This window comes from Dermacentor silvarum, chromosome 1, assembly GCF_013339745.2.
Source record: "Dermacentor silvarum isolate Dsil-2018 chromosome 1, BIME_Dsil_1.4, whole genome shotgun sequence".
NCBI classification, from domain to species: Eukaryota; Metazoa; Arthropoda; class Arachnida; order Ixodida; family Ixodidae; genus Dermacentor; species Dermacentor silvarum.
The window spans coordinates 232,417,080-232,430,895 of NC_051154.1; the positions used below are offsets into that span (position 1 = coordinate 232,417,080).

General features: G+C 46.5%; 1 protein-coding gene across 1 annotated transcript in view; it reads right to left on the minus strand.

Moving 5' to 3' along the window:
• LOC119436898 (acyl-CoA Delta-9 desaturase-like) overlaps positions 1 to 8,479 on the minus strand; it is a 129,977-nt gene extending 121,498 nt beyond the window's left edge. The window contains exon 1 of the mRNA XM_049660093.1: positions 8,407 to 8,479. The gene's annotated coding sequence lies outside the window, so the exon portion shown is untranslated. The remainder of the gene's footprint in view (positions 1 to 8,406) is intronic.
• Positions 8,480 to 13,816: the final 5,337 nt, after the last annotated feature.

The window sequence follows — 13,816 nt, forward strand, 5'->3', positions numbered from 1 at the left end:
TGTTTAACTGGATTCACCTGACACCTGCGTTAATATCCTTTTGAATATGTTATAAATGACCATTTTACGTGCATATGTGACATTATGAACGAGAATCAGGACGCCTCCGTCTAAAAAAAAAAAGAAAGTCAACCCGCCGCGGTTGCTTAGTGGCTATGGCGTTGGGCTGCTAAGCACGTGGTCGCGGGATCGCATCCTGGCCACGGCGACCGCATTTCGATGGGGGCGAAATGCGAAAGCACTCGTGTACTTAGATTTAAGTGCACGTTAAAGAACCCCAGGTGGTCCAAATTGTTCCAGAGAGTCCCCCACTACGGCGTGCGTCATAGTCAGATCGTGATTTTGGCACGTAAAACACCATTATTAAAAAAAGTCGCAGTTTCGCCCGAAAGGTGAAGCATAAATTGCGATAGCAAATTAGCAGAGAGCTATACGGAATAAAGACAGTAGTTTTATCGGCTGTATAAACTTGGACACATTCGTTTACTAACTGAATTAACAAGCATGGTGTCAGCGTGCACAAGCAAACATGGATAGATCGCACTCGATGACCGCAGACAGCCCCTGTCAAAACGCTGGCGTGAGCAAGCGCGGTGTCAGCAGCGAGTGAAGGTTCGTGCAGTCTATCGCTCCAACGGAAACTGAGCGGCGAAATCACAGCACATAGAAAGGTAGGAGCCGTGTGCAGTTCGCTTTCAAGATACGGTGCGCGCGACCGCCCGCAGCCGCGCAAAGTACAAGTACGAAGTTGCTGGTAGAGTAGAAGCCGCACCCCCTCCCTCCCGCGCTGTCTTCCTACTTTCCTCCTTTCGCGTTCTAGGTTGAGTCGCCAGTTCCCCTTGCGGCCGCTCGAAAAACATGCACTTGGTGCCACCGCACTAGGTCGCCCCCCCACCCCCGTCTCTCCCATCTCATTACGGCCTTTCGCGCGATGGTAGACGTCGTACTTGCTCTCCGCCGTGCGTTGGCTCTCCGTAAAAGCACGCGTCTCTCGCGTGCTTTCACTCGCACATACAGCATACGGCTCGCGGCGACGATTTTATCGGTCTTGGCCTTTATACGGAACCTCACGGCGACGACGATGGTGACAACGATGCCGACGGCAGAACTCCGCTTGGAGTGTCGATATAATTGCTATCCCAATAAAAATATTGCCAGTGTAACGCAGTCGCAAGAGATGCAATAGCATCGGCGCAGATATTAATGTATCTAAAGAAATATTGCCATGCACTATTTTTATGTTTTTTGTCAATTCTTACCATTCGCCATACGAGTTCGCTATTTGTTGCTGGTATGGCATACGACGAGACATAGCCACTCCGATATTTGCTGGCTGCTCACTAGCGGCTTCGTAAGAAAGATGTATGACGCGTTGCATTTTTACAGAATATGTACCTCATTGAAGTATAAAGCAAAACGAAACGCGCACATGTCCACATCTCTGCCTAAAATACGCAGTCACGCGCATCTTCCAACTTAGCGCATAAATTTAAGCGCGAACCATTCCGAAAACGACCGAAGTATTGATGCGTTTTCAGGTTTCAGGTTTTCAACAATGTCATAATTTAAGTTCCAAAACCTACGTCTGGGACTGTACCACGCTTATAGAAACCGGCTGCGGAGTGATTGCCCGCCGGACTTCGATGTAACCGTATACCTTAAACAGGTGTTTTTATCAGTTTATTCGTCTTCGCGTCTGAATTCATGCTGATGGTATAGACGCGAAGTATGCACTTGTTGACCATCCGTAGTTATTTATTCATTAAGAAAAATCTGGCGTTTACTTGCCAAAACCATGATTTCAGTATGAGGCACGCCGTAGTGGTTAACTCCGGATTAATTTTGACCCCCAGGGGGATCTGTAACGTGCCCCCATTGTAGGGGACACGGGTGTTTTTGCATTTCGCCCCCATCGAAATGCGGCCGCTGCGGTCGGGATTTGATCCCGCGACCTCGTGCTTAGCAGCGCAACACCATAGCCGCTAAGCCACCGCGGCGGGTTTATTATTCATCCACGATGACAGGATATCGAGTACTTCGGTATAGCCTATTTCCCAGGCTGAATAGAAACAACAACTACGAATGAAATTATACTCGTCGCTAATGCAACACAGTTCTCACCCTCATGTATTTCCACTCCCTGTTGTTCTTCGAGATCAGAGTGAACGCATTGATGTATTTGTCGGAGGGGGTGATTGCGAAAGACAGCAAGGGAGAATAAGAGAGGGAGAGAAATACACTCTACGCCGCTTGACCCAATGATCGCGATGGACCGGGGGGAAATTAATAGTATGTGCGAAAAACGCGCCGTTCATTGCCCGGCATGCAGTGCGTTTTTGTTTCCTCCGTAGCCTGTTGTTTGCGCTTCTTCCTCGTCATTTCCCAGAAGCTCCACTGATTCAACCGATTCGACCTACTCGCTGAAGCGGGAGCGCAGTGACACGACACCGCGCTCGCGAAAAACCCCTCGCGTGGCGATGAATAAATTTGACGCTTGCGACAGAGCGTTTCTCACGGTGCTCTCAACGGGCGGTGTCGTTACAAAAGAGCGTAAATTACGGTTCACTGCGCTTTTTGATTTTTCCTCATTCTTTCTCCTTCGGCATGCTTGTTGCACCCTGCAGCTTGCCCTGGCGAAATTGATGTATCATAAACTATACAACTCCTCGGATTTTTTTTCCAGACAAATTACTCAACAATGTCCGGTGGGAAATATATAGCGCAAGTCAGCGACTGAAGCAGGGTTACTCGAAGAGACGAACACTGATTACTCGCGCAAGAAATCGTTATGTTCAATTGGGATATCTGAGCATAGTGTCCCAATTATCTTGCTACTTAATTAAGTTGTATTGATGTTAAAAATATTGAAAATTGTAATTGAAACCGTGGTAAGTGCTGAAGTCATGTTCATTCATAAAAAAAAATGAGACCGCCACGCAACAGTTCAAGTACATTAAGATTTCGGTTAATATTCACCGCAAAGCTGACCCTTGCGCCCCTGCAGGACAATGCTAAGTGCATGGAACGGGCCGCGGTGGCCCATTGGCTGGGTTGGCTCATTGGCTCATCGACGATGAAGTTCGTGCGTTCGGCTGGTGGTTCCTGTTGACGCTGAAGTTTTTCTCTTTTTTGTGTTTAATCGTGCATCAGCAACACCCAGAGCCGTTTGTACGGGCCTTCAAGACTGCTGCTTTGCTGGGAGGCCCTCCCTACAAAGCCTGTTATGGAGGAGATGGTGGTGGATCCGTCAAACGGCAGGGACAGACCTCCCGTCACAAGGAAGCACCTCAGCTCCTCAGTGGAATCAGAAGCTGCCGATTCCGAGTCTGACGCCAGGTCGGACGACTCGGATGCCTTCATACCTGATAAGCAGCGGCGTTCAAGACGGAAGTCTTCGACATCGTCATCAAGCGAAGCAACTATCATATACAGCAACGTTGTGACTTCGACAGTAGCCTTCGTACCGGTCGACATGATGGTATTCTTCAATTCCATCTGCAAACAGAAACTGCATGCTTTTTTTTCCAAACTATCCCTGGGTCTTATTCAAGAGGTTTGAGTCAACCCCAGGAAAACTATAATTGCCGTGGACACAACAGATGAGAAGACGATGCAAATTCTACTTGGTCTGTCTCAACTCGGTGGTGTCAACACGCGAGCGCACACACCAGAGGGCAAGGATGTAACAACTGGCGTCATATCTGATGTTGATCTAGAACTTGAAGACGACGTCTTGAAAAGTATGATCATTTGCACGCCTCCATGCAAAATCATCAGCGCTCGACGGCTCGGTTCGCCAAAGTGTGTGAAGGTTCTTTTCGACTGTGCAAAGCTGCCTAGTCATATAAAGGCTGGACTAGTGTGATACTAAGTAGTTCGTTTGAGAAAGAAAAAATTGGCGCTATCTTCTGCAGCCCTTGAGGTGCTCGAGCACGGCTCAGCGCCAGTGCGATACCCAGTTCGGCCTTTCGTACCAAAGCCCTTACAGTGCCGCAAATGTTTAAAGCTTGATCATGTACAGGGTTTCTGCATAAGTGCTGTGGTCTGTGCCAGATGTGCTCAAAATCACGACGTAAATTCTTGCGACAGTCCAATATCTCGGTGCCGTAATTGTAACAGTGAACACTTAGCAACATACAAAGAATGTCCCACACTGAAGAAGAAACTAAAGGTTTTGAAAGAGAAAGCTAACAAGAAGGCATCAGGAGAGAAGTCGCGTAGCCGCTTTACCCGTCCAGCGGCTACAAATGGCAAAACTAAAGATGCACCCGTTCGTTCGAAGAATATAGCAGACACCGCACATTGGCAGGAAGTAGGGAGGCGGAATTCCTGTCTCTCTGCGACATCGTGGCCGGCGCTTCCATCGAAAGCGTCCAAACCAGTATCTGCCAAGATCACGCCTCTGAAAGCGTCGGAACCAGCTCCATCCAAGGCGTCGTCTACAGTAGAAAACTCTTTAAATAGGGTGCCTACAGTGGTCTCGGTCAATTATGATGAACAACTTATCAACCGGCTTTAGATGTTTGTCAACGTCGTTAGATCTCTGATTGCCGGTCGTCAGACATCAGCAGCATTAGCTGCAGAGCAACTTCTGGAGGCTCTTGTTCCGGTTCTCGACGGCCTTCACTAGAAACACCATGAACGCTGGTGGAAAGCTCCGTCCGTCTGTGATGCAATGGAATGACAGGTCCTTACGACCGCGGCATGCCGATCTAGTCCATCAGCTCCCGCCAATGAACACGCCGCTTCAAGAAACCAATATAAGAAAAGAAGAATTCAGACTTCCAGGTTTCGTAGGCATCCACAGTAACGCTCGATGCACAGCGCCGGCATGCGGGTCCTTCCAGTGCACGGACGCCACGCATCCGCGAAATACTTCAAAAGCATCGATCGCTATACATCAATACTTCTTTTTGGACGAGTTGGTACATCTTGAAACTTTGGTTAACAGCGCAAACAGACGACCACAAGAAGGGAGACACGTACACACAGACGTTTCCAGCGCCTGTGTGTACGTGTCTTCCTTCTTGTGGCCGTCTGTTTGCGCTGTTAACCAAAGCATCGCTATACGTCCGAGCTGAACTAAATATCGCAGTATTGACACAAGCGATAACTGCGATACCGATTTTGAATGTACAGTCGTTACTGTGAGTCTCGGAGATACGACGACTGTGGCAAGCATATATTATCGACCGACGGGATCTTCAGACACCACCTTATTGGAGTGCTTAGTCTCTCGGTGTGGCCCATCATTTGTGATGTGCGGAGACTTCAATGCTCACCATCCTCGCTGGTGTTCTCGTCCACAAGACCAGCGTGGGGTGGAGATTGACGAGCTTATTGTTTTACATGATCTACAAACAATGAATGACGGCTCACCCACATTTGTCGGCAGAGGGAAGGAACAATCCACTAACGACCTTGCGATATCAACAAAAGATGTGTGTCTGGCCTGGTCATGTGAATCTGACCCATGGTGCTCAGATCACCTACCAATTTGGTTGATTCCAGAACATACCCCTAACCGCCAGACTGCCGCCTACACAGTGACAAACTGGAGCAAGTTCCGTCAGCTGATTGCAGAGGACCCATCACACGACTAGTTGTTGAAACCGGTGAGCGAGTGTCTCCAACAAGTACGACGACGGCGGGGCATAGATAAACCGAACCCCGATCTTAAACTCTAGAGGCTACGCGCCTGTCGCGCCGCGCTTACAGGAGAGCGCAGCGCTCTAAAAAAATCTCTGATTGGACGGTGTATAACCGCCTAGACGCAGCCATACGGTGGCACACAAAACAACTTCGTCGAAAGAGCAGGGCAGTACTGTGTAGCTCTCTGCATACGGCAAAAGGTTTTGGAAGTGTTTGGCGCATACTGAAGGCTCTCCGAACTCCTGAGATCTGCAAGAATCCAACCGCTGCTTTGTGCATAACGACTGGCCGGACTCCGAAAATTCTTGCAGAAGCATTTGCCGACCTTTTCGTACCTCCTATGCCAAGTGACAACGCTAACAATGACCTTAATCCTCTGACAAGTCACACGACCATAACTTTCTGCTATGGTCCAGCCTTCCAGATGGATGAAGCAGACTTTACTCTCGAGGAGCTGGGCAACGCGCTCCGCCTCTCTAAACGTCGCACTGCCCCTGGTGCAGGCGGGGTTACGTACAAGGCGTTACGAAACATCGATGAGGCCTTTCATCAAAATGTCTTGGACGCATATAACAAAGGGTCGCGAACGTCGCTGATCCCCAATTATTGGAAATCACCTTTGGTGATACCAGTCTTAAAGCCCGACCGCTCTGAAAAACACCTAAAGTCATACCGGCCAATATATTTTAATGTTATGAAGCTGATGGAACGAATGGTACTGTTTCGTCTAGATGGCAGGCTACAAGAGCGGAATTTCTTTCCTGATGTCTGAAAAAATTGATGTCTGAATCTGAAAAAAATGGAGATTATATTAAAGTATTCACGGACGCATCTGTACGCAGCGACGCCCCAGGCGCTTCTGCAACTTTCTTCTGCCCTTGGACTGACATCAGACGGGTGTTTAAAATACTTCATCATACCTCATCAACAACTCCAGAACTAGCAGCGAGTGATGTTGCTCTGAAGTACGTACACAAAGAATTAAACGCATTGAAGGTCGTCATTCTTATAGACTCCCGTGCTAACCCTCAGCAGACTGAAACAAGATGCCGATTGCCCAATTTTATGCAGTATCCAAGAATCTGCCGGAAAAATTACTTCGCGTAAAGTGTCTCTCATTGCCCAGTGGATACCCTCGCACGTGGGCATCGCTGGAAATGAAGAGGCTGATCGCCTCGCTTCAAGTTGTGCCCACCACGAATGTGACTGCCCTGACATTTCCTGTATGTTTGAAAACGCTCGTCTTCTGATACGCCGATACCTCCTAAAGCAGCACCCAGACCAGCGTGTTGCAAACGGATTGTTCCCTCCCCGTGTTCGTGGTCGAGGCTTGCCCTGTCGTGCTAGAGCACTGTTATGCAAGTTAAGGGTTGGATCTGTGTTGGTGCGGGAACGCCTATACCGACAAGGACGTGTGGACCGCCCGTCGTGTACATTTTGTGGCTCTTGTGAGACACTTGAACATCTCGTTTTAGAGTGTCCCGCATTCGTTGCGCAGCGCGCATTGCTAATTAAGGTATATAGACGTATTGGACTGTAATGTGCGACCCTTGACGATTGCCTGTTTCTAAGAGGGTGTGCTGCTCGACGTGGCCCATCGAGCCCTGTTAACATTTCTGAAGGATACTGGCTTTGCCTCCCGTTTATAGACATTATTTGTATTTTTGTTTTGTTCTGTCTGTGTCCCCGTCATTTCTTTATTTCCTCTTTTCTTTCCTCCTATTTTCATTTCCTCTATTCTCTCCTCCTGAAAGAGTAGGTAAGCGTTGTGCCCCTCTCGGTGGCAGTTGTCAGCTTGCTCCCTCCCTATTTCTTTCGTGTCCTTGTGTGTATATGTGCACAAACCTAATAATAATAAAAATGTGGTACCCTGCTTCCATGGGTTAGCAAAGTAAGCGGGTACTCACTCATATTTACTCACCAATATTTTCGCCTGATATGTGCTCGCTCACACTCATATGTGCACTCACACACGTTGGCGCTCACTCACGTTCGTATACTTGCGCCTATACTCACATATATGAAAGCTCACATTGGTTCATAGTCACTTTCATTCACACTTACCGGCACTAACTCACGCACATACTCCCGTTCACTCACACATGTATATGACTCACCTGACAGTCACTCACGTTCACGTCCACTCGAAATCACCGTCGCTGTCTTTCGTTTGTACTCGCTTTAGCCAGCCCTCACCGACGCTCTATCTCACGCCTGTGAAATTCGTGTAGAGCGAGTATGAGTCAGTGTACTCGTGGGTCGAGCATGTCAAGCTATGTCTGCTTCTGAGCCCGAGGTCGCGAGTTCGTCTATCGGCCGCATGTAGTGGCCGCAGTGACCGCACTTCGATAGGTCCGGAATGCTCGCGTACCGCGCTCAGAGAGCACGTTGAAAGGACTGCGAAGTCTCAAAATATGAATACTGACCACCTGCACTATATTATATACACGGCGTATTTCACAACCCCTGTGCAACCTCGCAGCGTTAGACCCCACCAGTGAAAACCGGACACCAAAGTATTTGGAGCACAACAATGCATTTTTTTTAAGCTGGAGATACGGGACTACTTGAGCTGAAAGATTATTTCATTAGCTCGATTCACCCACCTTTAGCTGGGCCAATATCAAAACTTCAGCCTGTTACATTGTTCACCTGTCCAAGTTCTCAGTTGTGAAAGTATTCGTGGAACCGAATTGTCTGTATTATGAAATGCATGTATCAAAACTAAAGAAAAAAAGAAAATGGAATCTATACCTTACTTGGCAATAGAAGCGAAGCAATGCACTGGAATGAGCACAAGTACACTCGGATAGATTTCCGTTCAGTGATCAGCTCTATGGACGTGACAACGGTTATCGCTCGGACGTGGGCTGATGCACGCACCGTCGGAGGGCACAATCTGCATAGCGTCGACCGAGATTGCGCCTCTTTTGTTTATTTTTTTCTCTCCGGGCTCTGAGTCATTATTGCAGCAACTATCGATCACGCTGCGAAGTGGTTTCCGCCGCGCTATCTGTCAGGGTGTCTGCGTTAATCCGACAAAAGCGGGTTGAGTAAGTTAGTCCAGCTATAAGATTTGCTTGTTGCGTTAAATAGACACTAAAGTGCACCACCAAACCTGTTTAGACTGCGAAAGAATTAAAAAAAAGCCTAGTTAACTAATTTTGTGAGAGAAACGCTCATTAAGAATGCAGAAGCTCAAGGCTGTAGTTGCATTTTGTTTTTTTGTTGTTTTTTTTTATTTCGGGCAGGAACCGGAGCGCCGGTACGTCTGTGCGAAGTCATGGATTGCAAAGTATGTTCCCGCATTTTGGTCGTTTGGGCATAGGAATTGTTATCGAAACTTGCTATGGTGGCGAGTCTTTTGGATAAATTTAGGTTGCAGTGCAGAGTCCTGCACCGATAAACGACTAGATAGCTCCTGACTTGATATTACTCTTAGCTAATCTATATGAGTCATATTGTACAGATATGAACACTAGTACCGGGGTACAAACAAGCACCCCGTTGGTATTGTACAAGAGAGAACAATAGCTCACTTGCAAGTATTTTATTTTCACGTCTCGCATGCATTTTTATACATTGGTCTTAACCTTAATTAACTTGATTAAGGTTAAGCGGAGCGAAAATTCGAAACGTATACCGCGTTCTCGTGAAGAAATGCCTATACGGTATAGGTCAGACTCGCAGATGCGTAAACGCCCGAGCAAGGCCACTCAAATTATGTCTTAAGAATATTAGTAAAGGGTTGTAACCAGCCATGCAGTGCGAAAATTGCGCGTGTGAATCATCCCTTCGGAGGATTAGGAATTAAGATTCAAGGAAGGCGTATGCAGATAAAAGCGCTCGTGAAATCATAGAGTCGTTCCATATGTATCGCCGGGAAAGCACATGCAGGATTGCGCGAGTCGGACGACGATTGTTTGCGTGGCAATAAGACATAATGTGCTACTTTATCTGCATGAACGTTCTTTTTTTCCCGCAATTGTATAAACGTTGATGCGAGACTCCAAAATAAAATAGTCCGGATTTAGTGTTTGATCTGTTTACATGCCCCTAGCTTGGTGCTTGCCTTCAGTTGGTGTTGGCGTTTTTTTTTTTTTTTTTGTTACCCTTCTATGCCACTGTGCCTATTACCTAGTCTCCCCCGATATGAGGAAACAGTGCTGTGTCGCTTACGCCTGGGTGTTGCATTCACAAATGCGTGCTCATAATTAATTAATTAATTAATTGATTAATTAATTGAGTGATTGATTGATTGATTGATTGATTGATTGATTGATTGATTGATTGATTTGACATCCGTGCGATAACCACCTGCCTTTCAGATTCGAGTTCGTTTTCTGGCTTACTACTGTCTCCTCTCATGATAAGGGTGGCTGTTTTGCGGTCAGAAGCGTAAATTACTAATGCCGCTTAAATTATTCCTTTTAGGCGTCAAGCTTTCTGGCTGAGAGATCGCCAAGCCGGGCTTAACAAGCCCGAATGCGCAAGGAAGGTTTACAATTAGTTTGACCAACTTGCAAGGTATGAAATATAAATGTGTATGCGTTTCGTCGGCGGTTCTCTGGTGATGACAAATATCAAGACACATTGTTAGCGCGCTTTGTTCGCCCATCTAGACTCAGACTGTTGCTGCGATTTCCTCCCGACGGGAAAACAAGTTCACCTAAACGTATTGCTTCTAAACTTGTACACGTCACAGTAAAAACGTCGCCGATTAGAATTACAATTACTTCAATAAAAATGTACTTGATTACGGTTACCAATTACTGCCCCACGAAAATAAGCAATTAATAAAAATAATCGATTACTTTAACGTCACTTTCCTCCGTATTTTATTAACATTGCACAAATACAGTATATACGTATATAAGGAGCTGGCCTGGCTCTTTCAATGCATCCTCTGCAGCCCTTCACACTTTATCTTCCCTAAGAATTTGCTTTTCAAAATTTTCTTCGATATTATTCCCTCGTTTACTTCTGAAGAAATCTGGCCGTGACACCTAAAACTCGCTCAACGTTCGTGTTGGAGAAAGGGCTGCGTTTAACCTACGAACACCTTGCGCACAAGATTGTGGTTATTCAATGTCGCGATGCTCGGATCTAGGTCGAGTATGAAGCGAAGCGCTTCATTCTTACTGGAGCTAGAAAAAGGCGCTCCGATAAGGCCAGTCAAAAATTGAAAGATCGCCCATTGGTGATTCGCTGGGATCAACATTCTAAGTGGCCATCCTGTGTAGAAGCGCCGTTTGAATTTCTGGGCCAACCACCTCCTCCCGGTGACCTTTACTCGTTAGCCACTTAAACTTGAGCGACTAATATTAACAGACGCCAGCAAACGTTCACGTTCCTTGTAAAGATGGGCGAATCTGAAATTTAATTTAACACAAAGCTGCATATCATTCAGCCATATTATTACTGTTTATGTGCTACAATCGCGAAAATTGGTGTATATAAGTCCCGTATGTATCAAAGAGAAACATGTGCGTTTAACGACCAATGAGAAGTCATAGACTGCTCTAAGCGAAGAAGAATTGAGGGACAGCACTTACCGCCTATCAAGGCCGTTTAAAAGCTCTAGCAAATGTGTTAAGAAAGATAGGAAGAGAGAGAAATTTGTTATAAGAGAAAGCTTAGAGGTCGAACGTCCAAGACAGGTGTGCAAATATGCAACCCTGTCCTGTTCAGGTGATCCAGGCGTAGCTGCAGGACACTGATTGTGGGAATGAGGTAACGTATGTACATGTTTTCATCCCTTTGGACACTGTAGTTCCCGCCAAATTTAAAGGCTCAAAGCTGCGGCACCACTTATACAGCTTGTTTCGTCAAGCATGTAAGTTACTTTTATCGGTTACGGAAAAAAGGTAATTCGAATTGCAGTGAGCGTTACCAAGCAAACAAAGTAATTGTTAAATTACAAAATTACCAAAAGACGTAATTGATTACAAGTAAATAATTACATGTAATTTGTTACATGCAAGTCTGATTGCTTCTTTGTTTGATTTTATCAGCGGGCTTAGTTTGCGCTGGTCGGCAATCATGATGACTTCATTTCTCACTTGTGTTAACGTGCGTTATTGCTTTCAGATTACTCGTGAAGGTGCGTCATAGATTGTGGTGGTAGCGGGGCTGATAATGACGATGACATCATCACGTGCAGGACGGGGGTGACAGATTACAGGATCGGGGTTTGGCTCTGCAAAGTAACATTGATATTGCATCATGCTCTGTTATCAAGTCTACGATATCATTATTTCGAGTAAACACTAAAGTAGTCTAAATACTTCTTCTTTCTGGGGTTTTACGTGCCAAAACCAGTTCTGATTATGAGGCACGCCGTAGTGGAGGGCTCCGGATTAATTTTGACCACCTGGGGTTCTTTAACGTGCACTACAAAGCAAGTACACGGGCGTTTTTGCATTTCGCCTCCATCGAAATACAAAATCACTCGGGCGTTCTCCGTCTACGCATCGCGGTGGTTCTACGTCGCATGTCCCACATCTGTCCGCATATATCTTGCGCCATCGCCTTTGAGAGGCCTTTCAGTGGCAGCAAAACATTGACCGAATCCAGACGAAAACCGTGGGAAACGCTGACGGATGTGTCTCGCACCTTGAAAAGTGCGTGCGACCGAAGGCCGGCAAGCGAGCCAAGTGTAGTCACAATGTCAGAGTCATTGAGGCGAAAGGTGGTCGCTCGATGGCGACGCATTTCGCACGCGCGAGTCAATGATTTCGTGCGTGAAAGCAACAAATTATGTGCTTGAGCGTTGTGAAGAAAACGATACGTGAGGCTAGTGACCGACAGTGAGCAAATTAGAAACCAATGTGGGATGCTCCTCAGAAAACGAACACTGAAAAAAAAAAATGCCGCAACGAGTTTTCTTCTCCTTTATTCTTTCTATTTTTTTTTCTTTTCAAACCGACAGCAGTTCTCCATAGCGTGGTACTCAAAGCGTGGATACATGTGGCCACTAGTGACGACATGGTGACAGCACTGCGAGCATTAAACCGGTCCTCTCATTTCACCTGCTCAGCGTCCTTCCCTGTTACCACGAAAACTGTTTCTTTGAAGTCGTACGTTGTACGTCTTGGTTGGTGCCAGTTCTCGCGCGTCATTTAAGGCGTTTTCATATTTTAAATCCGAAAAGGATCATAAATCCAATATGCGTGCTTTACTCTGGGGGAGTGGTATCGCACAATTCGCGGGCCCTAATTTGAAGCTGCAAGGCGCAGTGTGAATGACCCGGTTAATTTCTGCGTTAATAATCGGGGTCGCATTGGAGCGCCGCACCGAGATAAGGTAAGGATTAACTCGCATTAAACAGTGGCACACATTCCGACGGTCATGTTCTATCTAACAGAGTTGGAGTGTGCACTAAATGTCGAAACGAACACCTGGAAGGCGTTATGCCTCCAAGTGACATCATCCAATTGTATACTGGGACACTATGAAAGTAGGGGGTGGGGGGGGGGGGGGGTTTCACCCTCAAATCTCGCATTTAGGACCCTGCCAACACTATACGCGTGATGTTTGTGGTCGCGAAAAAACTATTCAACATGTTCGATGTGACGCTCCTCGACACAGTATACAGAGAGAGAAAAAGAGATGAGAGAATGGAAAGGCAGGGAGCATAAACCAGAACAAAAATCCGGTTTGCTATATATGTAAATCCCACTTAATAGAAATAATCCCATATGGGAGTAAGAGGCGTTGTTCAAAGATGTTATTGATGTATGTCTTATCGCCTAAATGCCTCATGTTTTCGATCTTGTCAAGAAAATTTGTGTAAAAAGCGCTATCTCGCAGCTTTTGGAATGGTGGCATCTGCGCATGCATGATGGAAGGCCACAAAGCCAAAGCCATAACTGACGAGGACAACGTCATGTGCATCGCAAAAAAGTTGTTGAGATGGCGGTGTCAGCTATGGAAGCATGCTGCGACGCATGCAGTGTTATCGCAGTAATTGAGTTCACATAGGCTGTGACGTTGTTATCATACCCAGCACCGAGTAGCACAGCCGGCCGATTACGCACGTTGCCGGGCGCTGGTTGAATGAATGAAGCCTGAAGGCCATCAAGGGCCCCTATTCAAGAAAAGCTGTTATGGTAGAATTGTACGTAAGAGAATATTCAAGGGCCAATACTGATGTTAGGCATAT